Below are 22776 nucleotides of genomic sequence, written 5' to 3'. Positions count from 1 at the left end.
GGGATAGTTGGCAGTTTAATTGTGGTTTTCTCTCTTTTTTTATTCTTTGCCTGTTTAAAAAGAAAAACTTTAACTGAGTAATTTTAAAGTTTTAATTGGCTTTATTGAATGATTTATGAATTGGACAGCATCCCATCTAGCAAATAAGTAGAAAGGAGTTCCAAGACAAGAAGCTGTACAAAAAAAAAAAAAAAAAAAAAGACTTTTTTTAGGCAGGAAAAGGAAGTTTCTAGCAAAGAGTAGATTATTTCAAGCAAAATCAGCTTTCATTGAAGAAAAGCAAGAGTCGATGGGATCAATTATCTCAGTAGTTCTGGCCAGGTAATTCCAGGTTGACTGGTCAAGGTTACATTCCTGGAAAGGCCAAACCTGCAATTAGGTTAGGTGTTAAGTCTTAGTTCGCTGATGTGGGACTTAGCACAAGTGACTCCATGTTGGTTCTGTTGTCTCTTTTTTAACATGTCTCATGAACATGTGGAACAAAGGCTTCTTCAGAAGCAAAAGATTAGGGATTTCATCAGGCTGGATGCCAGGTACACATATCAACCTAAAAAATCAATGATCAAGACCTCTGAAGGGGCAAGAAATGGAGAGCGAGGTCCAAGTTTTCTCGAGAAGTTTCCTTGCCTCAGTTTCTCTCTTCACCTTGCTTAGGTTTTCTTCCTCTGTGACTCATGTATTCATACACAGGCGGCTTTTAGCCAGGGACACTCTGTGCAGGAAGTGACTAGACAGAAGCTAGAGAAAGTTGAGAGGATGAAGGCAGTCAGTGCTGAGTGGGAGGAAGAAACGGGAGGCAAACATTTTCGCTATTTGTAGAGAAAAGATTTGGGAGCAAGGGCCACCTTAAAAAGAAACAGAGGGCACTTCTGATCAAAGAAATCAGCAATTAAAAACTCTATGGGGTCTTGAGAGATGGGAACTGTTGGCAGGTCTGGGGAACAGCAACAACTCTGCAAAGCTGTGAGGCTTTAAGAGATCTCACCTTGGGAGAAGTGATAATACTTTCCAGTGCATTCTGGCTCTAACTACAAGTTGTTTGTCAACCCTGCTGAAGGTGACTCAAGGATAGAGAAGAGGAAAAGAAGCAGACACTGCACTGTACCATACACTGGGGAAACTCAGAGGTAAACAGGCCAGAAGAAAGAAGTGTTGAGGTGCATCGCTGTCCCTGGAATGCATGTGAACCCCACCCCGTCTGCCCCGACACAGACCACCACTCTCAGGAACAGAACTAGCACTCAGACCTCAAATGCACTATATATTTTGCACATATGTTCAGAAACAAGGTTGTTGCCCACACTTCTAGTGGAAAAACCGTAGTCTGAATAGAAAAGGAAAAAGACTATTTCACTCTATGAAATTGTCTATATGAAATCAGAAATAAAACTGCAAGAGAGGCAAAAAAAAAAAAAAAAACCCAAAAGGACCTTGAGCAGAAACTCTTTCCTGGGCATAAAAATGAGTTGAACTGAGCAAAATCATAAATGCAAACCATCCACATCACCTTTGCCACAGGGGACGGTGCCCTAGAATAGAATTTAATGCCAAATTAAATGTTCCAACCACCTCTTCGAGCAACAGAGCTATAAAGGAGGCAAACAAATCAAGGTGGCTGCCGTTATTGCTGCAGGATACTGGCCGATAGCACATAAATACGTGTACAGAAGCTAGTTAATCTGGGTGTGGGCTGTCTTGGGCCCAGAAGGGTCAGAGAATAAGGGGTCAATCATCCCAAAAGGCACACCTGAGAGGTAAGGGAATCCATCACATTGATTTTTTCCTCTGGTGCCTCAAATGGCATTTTCCTGTTCTTTGCAGAGGCTGTAGAACTTGCTAGACTTTACCTGCTGCACTGGAAGACCATGGATTACAACCCAGCCACCTGGACAGAGGAAAATGGGGAAGGGAGGTCCACAGCACAGATTTAGTACCAGAGAAATAATGGTGACTCCTGCTTGCTTCAGCAACAATTACCCCACAGTATAAGAAGTGTGAACAACAAAAACCACTGTGGACTTAAATTCAGATCTGTATCTCTTTACCAGCTCTATGGTCCAGGGCAAGTCATTCCAGTGAGCACCCTGGACCTCAACATCTTTCTGTTCGAGCAGGGTTGAATGTGGACAGGATGTTTTTGAAAATTCCTTTCCAGTGTTTTGTTGTTGTTGTTGTTGTTTTAGGTGAGAGGCAGAGAGATAGTGAGACAGACTCCCAAATGCCCCCCAACAGGGATCTACCTGGCAACATCATCTATAGCTGATGCTGAAGTACCGAGCTATTTTTAGGACCTGAGGCTGATGTGCTCCAATGGAGCTGTCTTCAGCATTCTGGGCCATGCTCAAACTAATCAAGCCACTGGCTGTGGAAAGGAAAGAGGGAGAGAAGGGGTATGGGGTTTGAGGGGAAAGAAGCAAATGGTCACTTCTCCTGTGTGTCTGTGTCCTGACCAGGAATCAAACCAGGGATGTCCATACACCCGGGCAACCCTCTATCCATTGAGCCACCAGCCAGGGCCTCCAGCATGTTCTTTGATGTGGGAGAATTTGCATAAGGATAAAGGAAGGAATGGCTCTAAATAGAATGCACTAATGATCAACATTGGTCATGACCACTAAGAGATCGATAATTACTTTCGCTTCCACAGGGCTTATCTGTAGTTCTACCATGAACTATTATTTTTATCTTTATAACACAAACAAACAAACAAACAAACAAAATCAGCAACTTACCTCTAGCGAAAAACATACAATTTTCTCATTTTGTAACTGTATGCCTAGAAATCTCATACTAAACTATATTACCTTAAACCAAATACCATTTTCCCTGTAGGAAGGTTGCTATAATTGGGAATTTTGTTCCACATCAGGCATTTGGACTCAAATAAATCATAGGCATCGCTCAGCGGTAAAGCATCGGCCTGGCGTTCGGGGGACCCGGGTTCGATTCCCGGCCAGGGCACATAGGAGAAGCACCCATTTGCTTCTCCAGCCCCCCTCTCCTTCCTCTCTGTCTCTCTCTTCCCCTCCCTCAGCCAAGGCTCCATTGGAGCAAAGATGGCCCGGGCGCTGGTGATGGCTCTGTGGCCTCTGCCCCAGGCGCTAGAGTGGCTCTGGTCGCGGCAGAGCGGCGCCCCGGAGGGGCAGAGCATCGCCCCTAGTGGGCGTGCCAGGTGGATCCCGGTTGGGCGCATGCAGGAGTCTGTCTGACTGTCTCTCCCCGTTTCCAGCTTCAGAAAGAAAAAAAGAAAAAAAAATCATAGGCATCAACAACATTATGATATAAGAGGAGAAATAAAACCATAAACTTCTATAATCACTAAAATAGTAAAATTGTGCTCCAACTCACATAAAAGAGACATAAGTGTATTGTATATGTCAGTTATACAAGAGACCCTAATGTGCTGTAAATTGTATATAGGACACATAAAACTCTAACATTACTGTACCATAAATTCATCCTGAAGCCAGAGTACTAGCTACAATAATTTAATTAAACGCTAAGTGAACAATAACTTGATTTTCCTTCTTAGAATTTAGAAGGGCTTGTTGAGGCTGATTTAACTAACTTTGATCTCTTAAAAACAACAACAACAAAAATTAAGTCAATGTGTTCTTTTTCCTTTTGGTCATTTCTGTAATAAGCAGAGGAATTTGATCTATTCCACTAACTACGGAGCCATCTCAAAGACAGTAGATGTCAATACACATTTGTTTTTTGAAGATAATGTGGCATTTCTCCTCCAAATGAACATTGTTTAAACAAAAGCTTATCTAGCCTATTTCCCCTTCACCCCTTCTTGTCTTCTGCCTTGTTCAAAAGTTGTACTCTGTGTTGAACCATATAAAGGCCAACCAATAAGAGAACAGTAAGTGCTACTTAAATGACTCCACATGACACTTTGTTGACAGCTATTAGAGACCTTCACACCGTATCAGAAAAAAGAAAACAATTACAAGTCATCCAATTGACCTTTTAAAAATGCTAAAACATTTTTTTTCAGACATAAGACAGTTACAGGAAACATTGACTATCTACAGCTTTTGTAGGAAAAATAATCACCTCTAATATTTTCATATGCTTTACCATTTAGTACTATATTGTAATTTGATTATCTTAGTTATTTAGTTAGGAGAATATGTCAAGCACTATGGTTTCCTATTTTATGATTAAAGAAACAAAGGTTTAGATAGCTTAAAGAAATGATTGGGGTTTCTAAGCTAGAGAAAGGAATTCAGAGTTGAGGCATCGCTACAGAAGTATGGAGAGGTGCTGTCCACAAGTAGTTCATGAATACTAAAACATGGAAAGGTAACTTAGAGATAACACTGCATTCAGAGTCCCCTTCATAATACTCAGTTCATTTAAAATGGCCCATGGCACTCTGCTCTCTGCAGGGACATTCCTAAGTGGGGTTACTATCCCACAGAGCAGAACATCTCATTTTTTGACAAAATCTTTTAATTGTGAAAAAGTCTTCCTTCATTTATCCTAATTCTGTTTTCTGGGATCTAAAAGAGTATGCAGAATTCTTCTCCCATACAATATTTCAAATATGTGAAGGCAGCAGCATGTGTCCCACTCATAAGGCACAGCTCATAGATTCTCTCCCCCTAGTGTCTATTGTTTGACTTATATATGCCATTCTGCACTCTGAAAGCCAGGTGCCAGAGGTGACCGTACAACTCCTAGAGCACCTGAGTGAATATAATGGACTGAGATTTCTATTAATATAGCTTAAGATAACAGTAATTGTTGGCTCTTCTTAGGCTTGCATCCAACTGAAATCTTTATGGGTTTTTTTGTTGGGTTTTTTTTTGTTTGTTTGTTTGTTTGTTTGTTTTGCTTCTCTTCCAAGTAAGAGGAGGGAAGATAGTGAGACAGACTCCCGCATGTGCTCCAACAAGGATCCACCCAGAACTCCCATCTGGAGCCATGTTCACAACTGAACTATTTTGAGCACCTGAGGTGGAGGCTCCACGGAGCCATCCTCAGTGCCTGGGGCTAATGTGCTCGAACTAATCAAGCCATGGCTGCAGGAAGGGAAGAGAGAGAGAAAAAAAAAGAGAAGGGGGAGGAGTGGAGAAGCAGATGGTCAATTCTCCTGTGTGCCCCACTGGGAATCACAGCCAAGACACCCACACGCCAGGCCAACGGTCTACCACTGAACTAACCAGCCAGAGCCAAAATCTGTTTTTTCCTTTTACACAATCTGCTCTTGAGGACATAGTTCTCTTCTATCATAATCATATTAGGTTGTGACATTAACACATACAGAAGGCTTATCTTGATGTATTCAGTGTTACTCAATAGGAGTGCTAATAAAATTTTGGACCGGATAATTCTTTGTTGAATGGGACTGTCCCACAAATTGTAGGATATAATTAAGTATTAGTGACAACATTTGTCACTGTGACAGTTCAAAATAATTCTATATACCCCCAAAACATCCTTAAGGAAGATATTTTACTGAAGTTGAGAATCTTTATCAAACTATCAGTTGAAATGTTTTGATGTGAAAAACAGAGCCCTTGGTCATGACATTATAAACTACATTTAGGGTTGACGTGTATTTTATGATGAACATTCTATGAATGTGATTTTTATTCAGCTACACACCCACCTGAATGTATAATATAGTAGACCCTCATTTCTCCTTATTTATAACAGTTGTAATAGAAATATTTAAAATCACACTTTCAGAATAATAGCAGAGAAACTTAGCATAGATAAAACATGACAATAGCTGATTATATGATAGTTAGTTGTGGAAGCTAATCTCCAAAGTTAGTTCCCCAACAAGTCATGCCACCTGCTGCTTATGATGTCTAGTCTCCTCTCCTTGGACATGGGCTAGAGCTCTGACTTGCTAAATCAACAAAATGCAGTATACATGATGCTCCGAAGGCTAAACCAAAAGAAGCTGTGCAGCTTCTGACTAGCTCTTTTAGAACCCTTAGCTTTTATGTAAGAAATCTGACTACCCTGAGTTGTTATCTAGTGAGACCATACATAGGTACTCTCCGCTGAGCCCAATCTTATAGCCATGGCCAATAAGGTGCCAGTCACAAAGTGAAGGCAATTTTAACTTCCCAGATAAGCTTACACAGTAGCCAGATTTCACTGAATGACTTCACTCAGTGCCTCCTGGAGCAGAAGAATGGCAAAGAGGAGCCTTCCAATATTCCTGACCTACAAATGTGAAATATAATACAACTTATCAGAAGAGTTGGCATTTCTTTCTCCCTAAAGTTCATATTTTTCAGCAAACTACACATTCCTTTATTTGTCCATTCACCATATAGTTATTAAGCTCCTACTGTGTTACAGCATTTTGAATGTCATTGGGAATAAAATGAGTGATAAAAAAACCGAGTGTCTCTGAATTTGGGACCATCACTTAGAATGTAAGAGACTCATCAGCCAATAATTAGAGAAGTATTTAAAGTAGCATGTCAGAGGTGAATTGTGATGCTGTGAAAATAGAGAAAGACATCGAGCTGGGGGAAAGAGATGTCACCGAAGGCCCTTGGGATGTAGGGAGTTATAAAAAGAAAGACAGAATTATCCAAGAAAATTGGAGAGGGTTAAAAGGACTTTTCATGCAGAAGGAACAGCCTGTAATGGCAAAAAGTTTTAAAAGACCCAGTGCATTGGAGGTTTAGTACGGCTAAAACCAGAGTGAGAGGAAGTACTATTGACCACTAGAAAACATGGGGATTAGGGTGCCAGCCACCCACACAGTCAAAAATCTGCATATGGCTTTGATTCCCCAAGAAATTTACTAATAGCTTACTACTGACCAGAATTCCCAATAACACAGTCAATTAACATATATTTTATATGCTATTATATTATATACTTCATTTTTACAATAAAGTAAGCTAAGAAAAAAATGTTATTAAGAAAATCATGGCTGGCCTGTGGTGGCGCAATGGATAGTGTCAACCTGGAATGCTGAGGTCACCAGTTCGAAACCCCAGGCTTGTCTGGTCAAGGAACATACAAGAAACAACGACAACAAGTTGATGCTTCCTGCTCTCCTCCTCTTTCTCTCTCTCTCTGAAAAAAAATATAATAATAAATAAAATCCTTTTTAAAAAGAAAAGAAACTCATAAGGTTTGTCTGTGAGTTTTTTCCAAATGTGGCAAATTTCAAAAAAAAAATTCCAATATATTTATTGAAAAATATCCATGTATAAATGGACCCACATTGTTCAAACCCATGTTGTTCAAGGGTCATCTGTATTAAATAGTGATGAGGGAGACTGACACAGTACAATAGGACAAGAAATTGGAGAAGTAAACAAAAGCAAGATCTTTGAAAGTTGCTAAATGCAATAAAGGGTAGTCTGCCTCCAAGTTGGCCCCAAAGTGAACCTTACATTCTAGTTTCCAGACACTTGTGCAGTCCTCTCCTCCATGCTACCAAGGTTGGTCTACATGACCAAGAGCATACTGCAGAAGTGATGATACGTCATGTCACTTAGGGGAAAGCCTGTCCCAGGGGACAGATCCAAGTGGTAAGAAACTGAAGATTCCTGCCAATAGGCATGTGAGTGAGCTTGAAATCAGATCTCCAAGCCCCTCAGAGACTGCAGCCAAGGCCAACAGCTTGGCTGCAAGCTAATAGGAGACCCCAGTCCAGATCCACCCAGCCCAGCCACTCCCAGTTTCCAGATGCTCGGAAACTGTATGGCATAGTAAATATCTATTGTTTTAAGCCACAAAGTTTTGAGACTATTTGCTATGTAGCAATAGATTACTAATATACCATGCTGAAAGGTTGAACATTATCCTGAAATGGATAGAAGGTTAAAGGGCTAGGCAACTATTTTCATATTGGAAAGGGCATTGGCTTAGCAGTGGTAAAGTGAAACAGAAAAGGGGGTACCTGAGAAGAGGCCACCATAATAATCCAGCCCTGAACGGATACAGACTGCACCAAAAACAGTTGCGAAGGAAGGAAGAAGAAGGGGAAGATTTGAGCTATATCAATAAGCCCAGATTTCTGGATTACACAACTGGGTAAGCAGAGGCACAGTCATTGATTCACAGAACACAGAAAGGGGACAGGATTTGGAATTTGCTGCAAAGATGATGTACTTAGATTTGAATGTGCTAAGATTAAGAGGCCCCTGAGATATCTCAGAGGACATGAGAAGATACATGGTTTATTTAAATCTGGGGCTCAGATCTGGTCTGGATCAAAACTACTATCAGCATGACATTGGTCGTTGAAGTTAAAGATTAGGATAAGCACACCTGGGGAAAATGTGTGGAGGAGGAAAAGCAGGAAACCCGCAGAACCAAAGCCTGGTTAGCAGTAGGACCCTAATTCTTTTAGACCTTAAACTAGACATGGAGATTTAGCCCCTTCTCTGTAGCAAGGGGTGAACATAATTTGATTATCAGGTGAAAAAAAGTCACTCTTTACCTTAATATATGAGGAAGAAAGGACATCTTTAAGTATGCTATAATCATTTTCACTTTGCTTATTGCTTTGTTTAAGTCAAAGATGTTTCCTGTGAGTTTGAATGCTCCTTGCAGAAATCCACAGCTGTTGTTAACGATAATAGATTAATTTCTCCACCAAACCCCTAAGGAAATGGAGAGCGATGCTGCGATGGAAGAACCTGGTCATAGGCAACTTCCCCAAGAAGAAATGTGTGAAAAAATAGTGAATCAGATGGAAGAGAAAGTTGTAAACTATCTCTATTAGTTCGGGTTGTGCAGAGAAACAGAATCAATTGTGTGTGTGTGTGTGTGTGTGTGTAGAAAAATATGTATTTTAGTAAATTGGCACATGTGATTGTGGAGCCAGCCAAATGAAAAATCTGCAGGGTGGGCTGGCAGGCTGACAACATAGAAGAGAGTCAATATTGCAGTTCCAGTGCAAGAACGGTCTGCTGACAGAATTCTTGTTTTGGGAGGTCAGATATTATCCTACTAGGCTTCAACTGATTGGATGAGGCCCACCCACATTAGGAAGGTCAACCTGCTTTACTCAAACTCTATCAATCCAAATAATAATCTCATCTAAATAAACAACAACAACAAAAAAAAAACAAAAACAACCTCACAGGAACATCCAGAATAACATTTGACCATATATCTGGAAACCATGGCATAGCCACATTAACACATAAAATTAACCATCACCATATCTGTGGTGGGGGAGGGGATAAACTGATGTTTATTGTATTGTTTTGTTTTGTTTTAATTAAATGAGAGCAGGGAAAGCAAAGAGACAGACTCCCATAATTACCCTTACTGGGATCCACTCAGCAAGCCCACTATGGGGCAATGCTCTGCCCATCTGAAGCATTGCTCTGTTGCTCAGCAACTGAGCTTTTTTTAGCGCCTAAGGTGGAGGCCGTGGAGCCATTCTCAATGCCCAGAGGCCAACTCCCTTGAGCCAATCGAACTATGGCTGCAGGAGGGGAGAGAGAGAGAGAGAGAAAGAGAAAGAGAGAAGGAGAGAGGGGTTAGGGCGAGGGGTGGGGAAGCAGATGGTTGTTTCTCCTGTGTGTCCTGATCAGAATTGAACACAAGAACATCCATACGCTGGGCCGATGCTCTACCACTGAGTCAACTGGCCAGGATCCTGTTTACTTAATCACTGAAGTCTTACCTGCAGCCAGCACAGCACCCTGTACAGGGCCTTGAACATAGCAGGCAATCAGCTAAATGGTTCCTGACAGCATTTATAGTCTCCCCATATGTTCAAATGCACTTAATTTAACAAAAACAACAATGAAATCACAGAAAGGCTTTTTCCACAGTTTGTTAAGATCAACAAAAAGTTCATCCTGACAGCTACCTACTTTTCTGACCCCATGCTTTTCCCTGTGGTCTCCACAGCAGCAGGTGACGGGTCAGGACAGTGACTATTGCCATGCTCCTACTCCCACCCCTAACCAACCATACCCAAGGGGTTGTTGACCAAATCTACTGCTGTCAAAAGTGAAAACAGAATGTCCTGCTGTCAAAAGTGAAAACAAAATGTCCTGAAAGGAGACAAATTTTTCTGCATCTGGAAAGATACCCGTCTTTGTGTGTGTGCTTATTGTGCTCTCTCTTCAGGAGAGAGTGAAAGGAAACTAAATGAGCTTTTCTCGCTTAGTAACAAGGTGAAATTCAGAATGGGCAGGCTGTGGGAAGCTGTTAAGGGCACACACAGTGAGCTAATGAATGAAGAGAGAGAAAAAACAAGCCAGGGTGGATCTGGAGCAGAGCAAGGGGAGGAGTGGGACACCTGGGGCCAGAGGACACCTCTCCCACCTTCATTGACGTGACTTCACTGTGGAGATGCACCTGGAGGGGTAGTCAAGGTATCAAGGTTTCTGCAGCTTATTCAGTCCCTAAAAAATTCTTGTTGATGTTTTTCTTGCTCATTACATTTCTTCCTGAGGAAGAACCACCTAATCTGCAATACACAGCCCTCCCCGCCACGCCCAGGGTCTAAAGTTAGGATTCAGGGGGTTCACAAACTTGAACGACAAAAATAATTTTTTTTGCTATTCTTAAGCTGACTTAAACATTTCAAAATAATTTAAATGTATACCACAAACTTGGTATCTGTTACAGGTACTTGAAAATGTCTTTTGTGTTCATCTCTACTTCATCCAGCTCAACTTGGTGGTTGACGCCCACACCAGGATTCTGCAAGTACCAAAGTTTAAGGTAACCAAAATTTCCAGTATTTTCCAATCTAGACATACCAGTAACAAAGCGAGTGCTATAGCTCGATCTCCATATGGAGCCTGGGATTCATCACTAACTGGTTAGAAGCCAAAGAACAGGAAAAATGAATAAATTCTTCTCCAAGAAAACCTCCCAGGACAGGTGGGTTTTCTGTTTCTTTGGACAGCAAATTATAAAACCGAATTGTTGTACTGAGCCCCCATCTGCATAATTGTAAGAAATCCAGTTCCTTCCACAGTTAAAGCACTTGAACCTTGCACAAATCTATTCATGGCTGTTCATCAGCCTTCTCTCTGAGTCATTGCTTCAGGTTTTTCTGCCCATGGCCTCAGACCTCCCATCGCTGCTCCTTGATTCTGCCTCAGCCCTCCTTCCCCTTGTCTCCCCAAAAGTATAGATGTAGATGCTGCCATTATGGCTCTACGCACAGCTCACCTGGAACTGTAATAATTTAAAACCATGACTGAAATTTAGGAAATAATGAAACTATAGAAATTTAAAGAAAAATTAAATTATGACCTATAATTCTCCCAGAATCCACTGATAAGTCTCCCCATAGGGGTCTTTTTTCTCAACATTTTGCTATGAGACTAGGGCTCGCTGACCACCCAGGCCAGAAGTCCATTCCACTGTCCACCTCCCATCAAGTCCAGGTTGCCCTTCCCAACCATCTGGCTTCAACTTGAAGAATGAAAAACTATTACCTTCATTATATTCTCTCTATACCCATATATAAAGAAAGCCTTAATTATTAAACAGAATATCTAATCTGAAGCATCTGAGTTTATGTTATTTCTTCCAGGTTAAGGCTTCCTGAGAACTATAGGTGATACCTGCCTCATTAGCTGCATGAACACAAGGCTGGCAAAGGAGACCCCTTCTGATCCAAAAGGAAGCATAGTGCACACACCTGAGCTTCCACCCTCACATGTAGACACTGCATATGGTCCCCCAAATGGTCACCATAAACAATTTTAAGGTGTATTTTCTACTTCAAGAAGTATGGAGTAGCCTGACCAGGCAGCGGTGCAGTGGATAGAGCATCAGACTGGGACGCAGAGGACCCAGGTTCGAAACTCTGATGTCACCAACTTGAGCATGGGTTCATCTGGTTTGAGCAAGGCTCATCAACTTGGACACAAGGCCACTGGCTTGAACAAGGGGTCACTAATCTGCCCCATGATTAAGGCACATATGAGAAATCAATCAATGAACAACTAAGGTGATGCAACAAAAAATTGATGTTTCTCATCTCTCTCCCTTCCTGTCTGTTCCTGTAGCTCTTTGTATCTCTCTCTGTCTCTGTCACAGAAAGAAAGAAAGAAAGAAAGAAAGAAAGAAAGAAAGAAAGAAAGAAAGAAAGAAAGAGAAAGAAGGAAGGAAGGAAGGAAGGAAGGAAGGAAGGAAGGAAGGAAGGAAGGAAGGAAGGAAGGAAGGAAGAGTAAATATAGTATTCAAGTAGCATTTTTGGCAGAAGAGAGGAGGTGGTGCCTTTCTTATAGAACATGGAAGAAGGAGTGCTTGATTAATTCCAATGTTCTCAGGGAACATTAGAGAAGGCTGCGTGGAAGAGGTGTCATTCGAGTAAGAATGATGGATAAGTGTATACATTATCGGTGGGTACTGCAGAGCTGTCTGCAAGTTCATGGTGTGGGTGATAAAGAACAGTGAGAATAAGAATCAGAATGCTCTGCTGGGTCCATCTCACCTCCATTAGTTTTATTGAACCTTGAAATGGCTTTTGAAGTTCGCAGTCACCCCAGAGGATACAAAGTTAGACACTGAAAATAAAAAAAAGACAGTCAAGTTTTGTAAGTTCTTCAGTGAATCCATCAAACACATTTCAGTCCTAGGTAGCAGTGTATAAACTATCAAGGGTATCTTAGGTTCCCTTAGGAAACATCTGTAGCCAGACAAACCAATAACACTTAACAGAGATCAAGAGAGTTTATGGACTCACCTTTCAGACAAGGTGTGTTTGTTTAAAGCACATAATTATTTGTAAAATCTTCTTGGCGTTGGGAAGAAACGTGGCAGAGCACAGGCTAGAATGGGGAGTGAGAAACCTATGTGAGCAGTCCAGTCCGGTAGGTATGCCATCTGAATGTGTCTTTGCTCATGGTATCATCCTCACCTTCTCAATTCATTAAAAACAAAAAAACAAAAAAAAAACAAAAAAAAAAAACCTAGAAATATACTATATCATTTCAAAGCACAATCAAAAAAAAAGTTACCTGACCCCTTCCTGAAAGATAAAAGCACAGCACTCAGAAGACCTAATAATAACAATGTCTTAGCAAGTTCTAGCTTGATGTCTGTATATTTTAGGGGGGAAAATTTTTCTTTAATTAAGTGAAGGCTAATGAACTATCATAGCAATCCCCTTGCTAATTAAAAAAATAAATCAAACCTGCTGGACCCTTCAGATGCTCTGAAACCCTTCTGCTTCTAATGCTTTTCAGACGAAAAGAAGGCTTCCATCCCGAGATAAGCCTCCCAGTTAAGGAAAAGTGGCAACGAGGACTGGCCAGGGTGGTTGGATCAGGCCTCCTGAAACAGCAGCCGGTGAGCCTGTGGAAGTGGTCACAACATGCTCTGGGCACCAGGTTTCAGGTTGATGTCTGTGTGCTCACTACTGTATCCCCAAGCATCTAGAATAGTTCCGGCACTAGTAGAGGCTAAAAAAAAATAAGAAAATAAAAAGAAATGAAGAGTGTCTTTGTTGAATAAATAGATGAATGACTGCTTACCTGGCAAATCTGCCAAATATATATAGTTTTTTGTTTTTCATCTACCTTGGGGATCTGACTTTTCCTAATCCACAGTGTGAGTCAACCAGAATCAATAGCAGATAATAAGCGGAATGACCGATATTAACTTGGCAAAGGAGATTAGTAGACTTGCCCTGTGTTACACTCTAACCTGCAGACCATGGCCAGGTCAACATACTCCCTCTCTGAAGAGCCTGTTGAGGAAATGCCTAAAATGTGTATCCTTGGTTCCGCACACTTGCTACTGAGGAAGGGCACTTGGTGCAACTGCAGAGGCTTTGCAAGGGCTCAGCAGCTCTGCTCAAAGTCACCGAGAAAGCAGGTTGTTTCCTCCTGTAATTCGGGACTCAGTGCATTTGTCTCGGGTTCCTAATGATGTGGGACAGCACATTATGAGATGTCGTCCAGGCCGTGCCACTTAGAAAGTTTTGCTTATGTCAACATTATGCACTGTACACATTCTTTCGTTTCCTGGGGGCAGCTGAAAGTAAGTGACACTAATTTCTATTCTGCAGTTATCCAGATAATGCACTCGCAACACAATCCATAAACATAATGACTACTCATCAATAAACCAGAGAAATCTCTGAAAACCATAATTGTCACCCCCCCAAATTTGAAAAATAAAAAGAAACAACAAAAAACACTGGCAAATGGTAAGTCCCTTATCTTAATTACAGGCTTATTTGCATTTAAATGAAGGTTATTCTATAATTACCACTGAACGTTTTGTGTTGGAGTTGAAATACCACTCTGCAGACTGTCAGCCCATTTCCTTTTCATTTTCTCTTGTCATTCTTCTTCGCTATAATCGTCTGACACAGGCATGCACAGAGAGGTGCTGGCTCTGAATTACCGGCTCAAAGACATCACCACCTCAGGGCACCTTGTGGGTCCTGGGACATCTCACTGCAGTCCTGCAGAATGTCACCAAGAGAATTTAAGAAACCTGCCCTCCACCTACAATAAACAACCTCAGGAACTGCCAAGTTGTGAGAGGATTAACTTGGCCTGACTGTGCGTTGGCAGTGACTCCAAGGATCCCCACTCCCTCCCTGTGCCCCCACCTCACCCTGCACAAATTGTGACAGTGATCAACAAACACGGTACCTTGATAACATTATACTGAGTGAAATAAGTAAATCAGAAAAAACTAAGAACTATATGGTTCCATACATAGGTGGGACATAAAAATGAGACTTAGAGACATGGACAAGAGGGTGGTGGTTATGGGGGGGAGGGCACAAAGAAAACCAGATAGAAGGTGACGGAAGACAATTTGACTTTGGGCAATGGGTATGCAACATAATCAAATGTCAAAATAACCTGGAGATGTTTTCTCTGAACATATGTACCCTGATTTATCAATGTCACCCTATTAAAATTAATAATAATGAAAAAATTAAAAAATATATGGTCTATTCTTATTGGTTGAGATAAGGATGGTCTATAAAGTCAGCACCAACACCAAGTTAGAGAATACTGAACCCTCCCACCAGGGGGAGTACAGGGTTCAGTTCCTGCAAGCATTTCCTCACAAGGTTTTTATCAACCCATCAGTACAAAAATCTTGTTTATGCTTCAACATATAGTTTTTAATATATAGTGCTGATTCGTTAACATTGAACTCACGGCCAAGAACACTATGACTCATGCCTGAACAAAGCTTATCTAACACACATATTTCTCCATAAGGCAAACGCAGCCTGCGTGCTCGCGGGATCGCTAGGACTGCACCACAGCACTACAGTTAAAACAAGGACCATTTAAGCAGCAAAATCACCAAAGAAAATGTGAAAAAGTGCTAAACAGACACCAAAATGGCATGGTTTAAGTGTGTGAGCTGAAACAAGAAAGCAGAGCACTGGACCTCAACTGGGATCATACATGAGGAGAGACTCAAATTTTTTACTTTTGTCCTTGTCTGTGAATAACTGTGAACACACTGTGGATATGATTTGGGAGATCACAAACAAATAAATTGAGGTGATCAGGTAAGTCCACTAGTACAGAATCCACTCATAATGAGGATGGATTCCACATGCAGAGCTTTTTCTTGTGTCAACCCCACGGGAGATGCTCTCTTTAGGGAACTAAGAAGAAAATGGTGGTTTTTACAGAGGTAGCCCCACCCACACAGTTCATAGGTGTGGGGAGCAGAGAAAGACACTGACCAAAAATATATATAAACCAATAAATAAAAGTTTCAAATCATAAGAGTGTTATGAATAAAACTAAAAAATATAAAGAGATTTATATATATATATATATACACACATATGTGTATATATATATATATATACAGATATTGATCGACTTACAACCTATATAATTTATGACCATTCGACTTTATGACCACAATCGCTAGCCATGAATGCTCCGTGTCTGGCAGCACAAGCGTTGCCCAGCTGGGTGCACGACAGTGCGGACCAGCTTCCGGCAGCACTACCATCTCCACATGCACCATTTCAACTGTTATCCCAGACTCGGTACAGCAATTTGTGTTTTGTGTCTTGGATATTTTTCATCAAACCCCTCCCAAGATGTCTACCAAGAGGAAATTATCTTTGTCTATGCCTCAGCCTGCCAAGAAGGAAAGAAAAGCCATCGATCTTGACAGGAAAATAAGTGTGGACTCATCCGACTTGAGCATGGGTTCACCAGCTTGAGTGCAGGGGCACTGGCTTGAGCATAGGATCTTAGACATGACCCCATGGTCACTGGTTTGAGCCCAAGGTCACTGGCTTGAGCAAGGGGTCACTCGCTCTGCTGTAACCCCCTGGTCAAGGCACATATAAGAAAGCAATCAATGAACAAGTATGAAGGAGGAAAGAAAGTGAATGTGATCGCACATGTTTATGAAAAAACCAACTTCGGTAACCCCAACTGCTGCCTCAGATGACGACATCAACGATCCGCAGCCAAGCACCAGTGGCCAATAAAATGTTTCATACATGTTTATATATTTTGATGTTTTGCAATTGGGAAAATGTTTCCTATGGTATTTTTTACACCTGTATTTTGTATTTTTGTATGCACCTATATTTTGTAATTTTGTATGTTTTGCAAATATTAAACCAGTTGTACTGATAATGCAGTGTTTTACTTAAACCTGATGAATGTAAAAATAAGAAACAAAATGGTGTAGAGATGATACAAATGGCATAAAATGAACAAAGAAATTAGATATATAATAATAATGAAAGAAAAATATAAAATATGACTTAAAGATTTTTATAACATCATTTCACAGTACTGTACATATAGCCTATTCAACTTATGACCACATCATGTTACAACCAGTCTGTTGGAACCAATTGTGGTAGTAAGTCAAGCACTAGTTGTACATATATATATATATATATATATATATATACATATATATATAGAGAGAGAGAGAGAGAGAGAGAGAGAGAGAGAGAAGAACAATGAGGAAAATAGGGAAGGGCTTGTTCTAGATATCAGGTAGCATTTAGATTGGGGAGCCCAACAGAGCTGAGGGAAAGATGAGGAAGGAGGAACATTAAGCAGGAAGAATAATGAACACAAAGAAGGCCTTGCTGGGAAAGGCGTGTTCAACAAATTTGACCAGTGGGATGGAGACTGTCGCAGGGGAGGAGGAAGAGACAGCATAAAATGGGAATAGAAAGGGGAACAGGAGCTTGGTCTGGTAGGGCTTTGAAGACCCAATAAGGCAAGTACCCAATATGATTTGTGTTCATATCACTCAAGGGCAGAAGTCTCCTAGGCAACAAGGTTTCACACACAGAAGGCACTTAATAAGCATTGGCTGACTCACTATCTGCAAAATATGATAGACATATCAGTTTAGAACTGAGTTTTAGTGCATGTAGAAAACTCTAAAACAGGGGTCGGGAACCTATGGTTCGCAAGCCAGATGTGACTCTTTTGATGGCTGCATCTGGCTCATGGACAAATCTTTAATAAAAAAAATAATAATGGGAGAACATATTTGACAGTACTTCTGATAAGCAGTTAATAACCAAAATTTATAAAGAACTTGCAATCTCAACACCAGAAAGACAAACAATCCAATCAAAAAATGGGCAAAAGAGCCCTGGCCGGTTGGCTCAGCGGTAGAGCGTCGGCCTAGCGTGCGGAGGACCCGGGTTCGATTCCTGGCTAGGGCACACAGGAGAAGCGCCCATTTGCTTCTCCACCCCTCTGCCGCGCTTTCCTCTCTGTCTCTCTCTTCCCCTCCCGCAGCCAAGGCTCCATTGGAGCAAAGATGGCCCGGGCACTGGGGATGGCTCTGTGGCCTCTGCCTCAGGCGCTAGAGTGGCTCTGGTCACAACATGGCGACGCCCAGGATGGGCAGAGCATCGTCCCCTGGTGGGCAGAGCATCGCCCCATGGTGGGCGTGCTGGGTGGATCCCGGTCGGGCGCATGCGGGAGTCTGTCTGACTGTCTCTCCCTGTTTCCAGCTTCAGAAAAATGCAAAAAAAAAAAAAAAAAGGCAAAAGAAATGAATAGACACTTCTCCAAAGAAAACATACAGATGGCCAATAGGCATATGAAAAAAATGCTCAACATCACTAATCATTAGAGAAATGCAAATTAAAACCACAATGAAATATCATCTCACACCGGTCAGAATGGCGCTCATCAACAAAACAACACAGAATAAGTGCTGGTGAGGATGTGGAGAAAAGGGAACCCTCCTGCACTACTGGTGGGAATGCAGACTGGTGTAGCCACTGTGGAAAACAGTATGGAGATTCCTCAAAAAATTGAAAATTGAACTGCCTTTTGACCCAGCTATCCCACTTTTAGGAATATACCCCAAGAATACCATAGAACTATTCCAAAAGGAGAAATGCACCCCCATGTTTATGGCAGCATTGTTCACAATAGCAAAGATCTAGAAACAGCCCAAGTGTCTGTCAGAGGAGGAGTGGATTAAAAAGTTTTGGTACATATATACTATGGAATACTACTCAGCCATAAGAAATGATGACATCGGATCAGTTACAATAACATGGATGGACCTTGATAACATTATATGGAGTGAAATAAGTAAATCAGAAAAAACTAAGAACTATATGAACCCATACATAGATGGAACATAAAAATGAGACTCAGAGACATGGACAAGAATGTGATGGTAACAGGGGGTGGGGTGGGGGGTGGGGATGGGGCGAGGAAGGAGAGAGAGGGGGTTGGGGGAGGGGAGAGGCACAAAGAAAACCAGATAGAAGGTGACGTAAGACAATTTGACTTTGGGTGAGGGGTATGCAGCATAATCAAATATCAAAATAATCTAGAGATGTTTTCTCGGAACATATGTACTCTGATTTATCAATGTCACTGCATTAAAATTAATAAAAATAAGATAAAAATAATAATAACGTTAAAAATATAAAACATTCTCATGAATTACAATCCATTCATTTTCTACCACTCATGTTCATGGTTGTGAGTGGCTGGAGCCAATCACAGCTGTCCTCCGGGACAACACCAAATTTTTATTGGATAATGCCTAACATACATCATACATGGGTCATTGTATGGCTCTCACGGAATTACATTTTCAAATATGTGGCGTTCATGGCTATCTCAGCCAAAAAGGTTCCCAAACTCTGCTCTAAAATATAGCAATTTAAACAAAATCAGGGTTTATTTTCCTCACTTAGTAAGAAATCCAGAAATCCAGAGCTAGGTAGTTGCTGATATTGCTCAACGATGTCAAAGCTAAAGTCTCTGGAATTTGCTTGATCTTTGCCTCCTGGGTTGCAAAGATTACTACTCCAGCTCTAGTCATCACATCCTAGCTCCAGGATGAGGGAAGTGCAAACCGTGTATGTGCCTGCTGAGTCTAGAGCCTCACACAGTTCTGGGAGCCCCACCCAGTGACCACCACTGATATCTTATTGACTATAACTGTGTCATGTGTCCACCTCCATGTGCAAAAGAGGTTAGAGTATGTATTCTTTATAGTTAGACATGTCACTACTCCTTACACAACCATGTTTGTTAGGAAGAAGAGGAGAATGGAGATGTCCAGCAACTGGTTGTCTCAGTCCATTGAGGAGTGGGGCATATGTTCCAGCCAATGCCTTGGAAGTGGTAGAGCTGTGAGAGATAAGAGGGTCTCTAGGGACATAGAGTGGACTAACAAGCATATATAGGACCTGTAAGATGATGGGAAAGATTCATCAAGTCAAAATATCTCCACTCTTTCCCCCATAGACCAGGTAGTCATTTCTACTGGGGGATGAGGGCCTCTCATACAGCCAATAAATGCCTGAAATTCGAAGAACTAACCATTCCATTAGCTTAAGCAAGAAATATAATATACTTAGTCATGTTCAGTTCTAAAATTATCTATATTTTTAAACTTTATTTATTGACTTTAGAGAGAGAAGAAGAGGGGGAGAGAGGGGGGGACATCAATTTGTTGTTCCTCTTATTTATGCATTCATTGGTTGACTCCTTGCATGTGCGCTGACCAGGGATTGAACCTGCAACCTTGGCATATTAGGATGACATTCTAACCAACTGAGCTAGCTACCTGGCCAGGGCCTAACATCAAATTTTGGATGTGTTTATTTATTGCTTTAGTCAGTCATCTAACAAATCCTTAGGCCTTGGGAGAATGTATCATGGAGCAGATATGTTTTGATGTAGAAAGAAGGGGAAAAACAATAAAGGGCCTAAAACAGGCTATTGCTGACGAGAGTAGTCTAGGGGAGAGAACCAAGGTCAGTCTACGGAGTTGAGAAAGGCTCGTCTCCAGGAAGTGACACTGTAGCTGTCACCTAACAGATCATTGGGATTCAATTAAACATTAGGGTGAGGGGAGAGTAAGAGCATTCCAGTCCTCAAATCCTTTGCAAACATCAACAAATCAAAATTAACATCAGGGCCAATGCTATGCTTAAGTGTTAAGAAAAGTGAAGAGTGGCCCTGGCCGGTTGGCTCAGCGGTAGAGCATCGGCCTAGCGTGCGGAGGACCCGGGTTCGATTCCCGGCCAGGGCACATAGGAGAAGCGCCCATTTGCTTCTCCACCCCTCCGCCGCGCCTTCCTCTCTGTCTCTCTCTTCCCCTCCGGCAGCCAAGGCTCCATTGGAGCAAAGATGGCCCGGGCGCTGGGGATGGCTCTGTGGCCTCTGCCCCAGGCGCTAGAGTGGCTCTGGTCGCAACATGGCGACACCCAGGAGGGTCGCAACATGGCGACGCCCAGGATGGGCAGAGCATCGCCCCCTGGTGGGCAGAGCGTCGCCCCCTGGTGGGCGTGCCGGGTGGATCCCGGTCGGGCGCATGCGGGAGTCTGTCTGACTGTCTCTCCCTGTTTCCAGCTTCAGAAAAATGCAAAAAAAAAAAAAAAAAAAAAAAAAAAAAAAAAAAAAAAAAAGAAAAGTGAAGAGACCATTTTAATTGTCTTTGCTAATTGATCAGAAATTCATACCTATTACAATGCTTCATGGATTCATGGTTCCTTAAGGTAATTCCTGGGCAGAGGCCAGGGCTCGTGCTTTGCTCTCTTGTGCTCTGTACCTCATCCTTTGAGCTGAACATTTACCACCTAAGCCTAAAGGGCAGGTAAGAAAGCAGCCTACTGTGTGGCTTGGCTCAAATCTGCATGAAGCAGGTGGCCATTCCTCTATGTGGGACAGAGGAATCTAATACCGTTTGCTAGCACCTGCCAATTCTGCTCTTCCATGGTCCTACCTGCTGGGCCTTGTCCCTGTGTATAAGCAGGCAGGCACCTGGCACAGCAGATGTACCCAGTGACCAGAGTACAGGTGCCCCCAGGCATCTTTGCATGTGTGTATCTTCTACCTCTTTGCCAAGGAGGCTTTAACCACAGATCCCATCAAGCTATTCCCCTACTCAGGAACATTTCCCTCTAGAATAAAACTTAATCCTACAGCATGATTTAAAGATCCTTCCCAATCCATGCTTAGCCTAATTTTCCAGATTCCCCTCCCACCTTCATCTCCTGCTCTCAAGCTACACTGAGCTGCTCACCACTTTCCAAACACATCACGTTCTCTTCTTGCTTCTGTATCCTCTTCCTGGCATGCCACCCTTGCCCCACTCTCCTCATCTGGCATTTTAAGACCAGGATCTTATGTCACCTCCTCTGTGAAGCCTCCCATTGCGCTCAGTTAGTTGTTCTCTTTTTGCAATTATTCTTGCAAATACTTATTTGTATATCTGCCTTCCCTGCTGCACTGTAAGCTTCTTAAATACAGAGGACAGTTATAAATAACCATTTGTGCATTCTCAGCACCTTGCATAGAGCCTGGCACATCCTAGAGCTTCAAAATCACTTGTTTTGGAATTAACCATGGTCCAGTGAACGTGTATGACTTTGCGGTATGCAGTAGCATCTGTCTTCCTGAGAGCAGCCAGCCCTAGTGGTTCACCGCAGGTCCCCCATCCATCCCCATCTTAGTAGAGATGCTACTGTGTGGCACTCCTCCTAGAATTACCCATTCCACTGTGGCAGTGCAGTTCCCCTCGGCACCCCCCTCCCTCTAAGACACTCCCAGAACCTGAGCCCTCCAGGTTTTGGAAGCCCCCATGGAATAAGCAGCAGCTGAAGGACTTAGGGAGTCTCACAGGGATCATAGTGAATCTGGGGTCCCTGGTTCCCAATCTCACCCCTATCTATGACTTCTACAGCTCAGGGCACTTGTGATGTGGAGAGACTGGGAATGGCTGCAAAGAATAAATGGTTCTGCAGAGTCTCCCCTCCCCTCCCCTGGCCCCACAGTTCACTGAAGTCCCACCCTCTGTAGAGGGAAGAAAGGGCTGTTTCCATCCACTTCCCAAGGAACGGTGCTTTGTGCCATTGTTGTCCTGCCTCCCCTCCACCAGGCTTCCCTTATTATTTTCCTCCATGCACTCAGTCTCTTCATCTCCTCCTCCTTTGAAAGAAGCCTCTGCCGTCCTCCCCTTGCCCCTGACAGGTGTGGGGATGACCCCGGCCCTCCGCTGGGGGCCGTTGGCTTTGATGCTCCAGCTTTACAGAGTGTCATTTGTATTCCGTCCTTCCCTCTCCAGCTCTTGCCCAGTGTATTTTGATGAGCTTCTTTCTGCAGTCATATTGTCTCAGTCGTTAACCACCCATTTGCAAGTCTGTAATTTACTTTTGATCATTCATTTTACGAGGCACACAGGGTAAAAAGCCGATTCTGTTCTTGCCTTCTCTTCCCTACTTCCTCAGTCTTGTTTGCAGCTGATGATTCCCTCCAAGTCCCCCACTCGGCGGCCTTATTATCATCGCGTGGAGAGGCGTGTGCTGCCTTGACCTTCCTAGGAGAGATT

This window comes from Saccopteryx bilineata, chromosome 2, assembly GCF_036850765.1.
Source record: "Saccopteryx bilineata isolate mSacBil1 chromosome 2, mSacBil1_pri_phased_curated, whole genome shotgun sequence".
Classification (NCBI taxonomy): Eukaryota; Metazoa; Chordata; class Mammalia; order Chiroptera; family Emballonuridae; genus Saccopteryx; species Saccopteryx bilineata.
Note: the sequence above shows the minus strand (reverse complement) of the source record.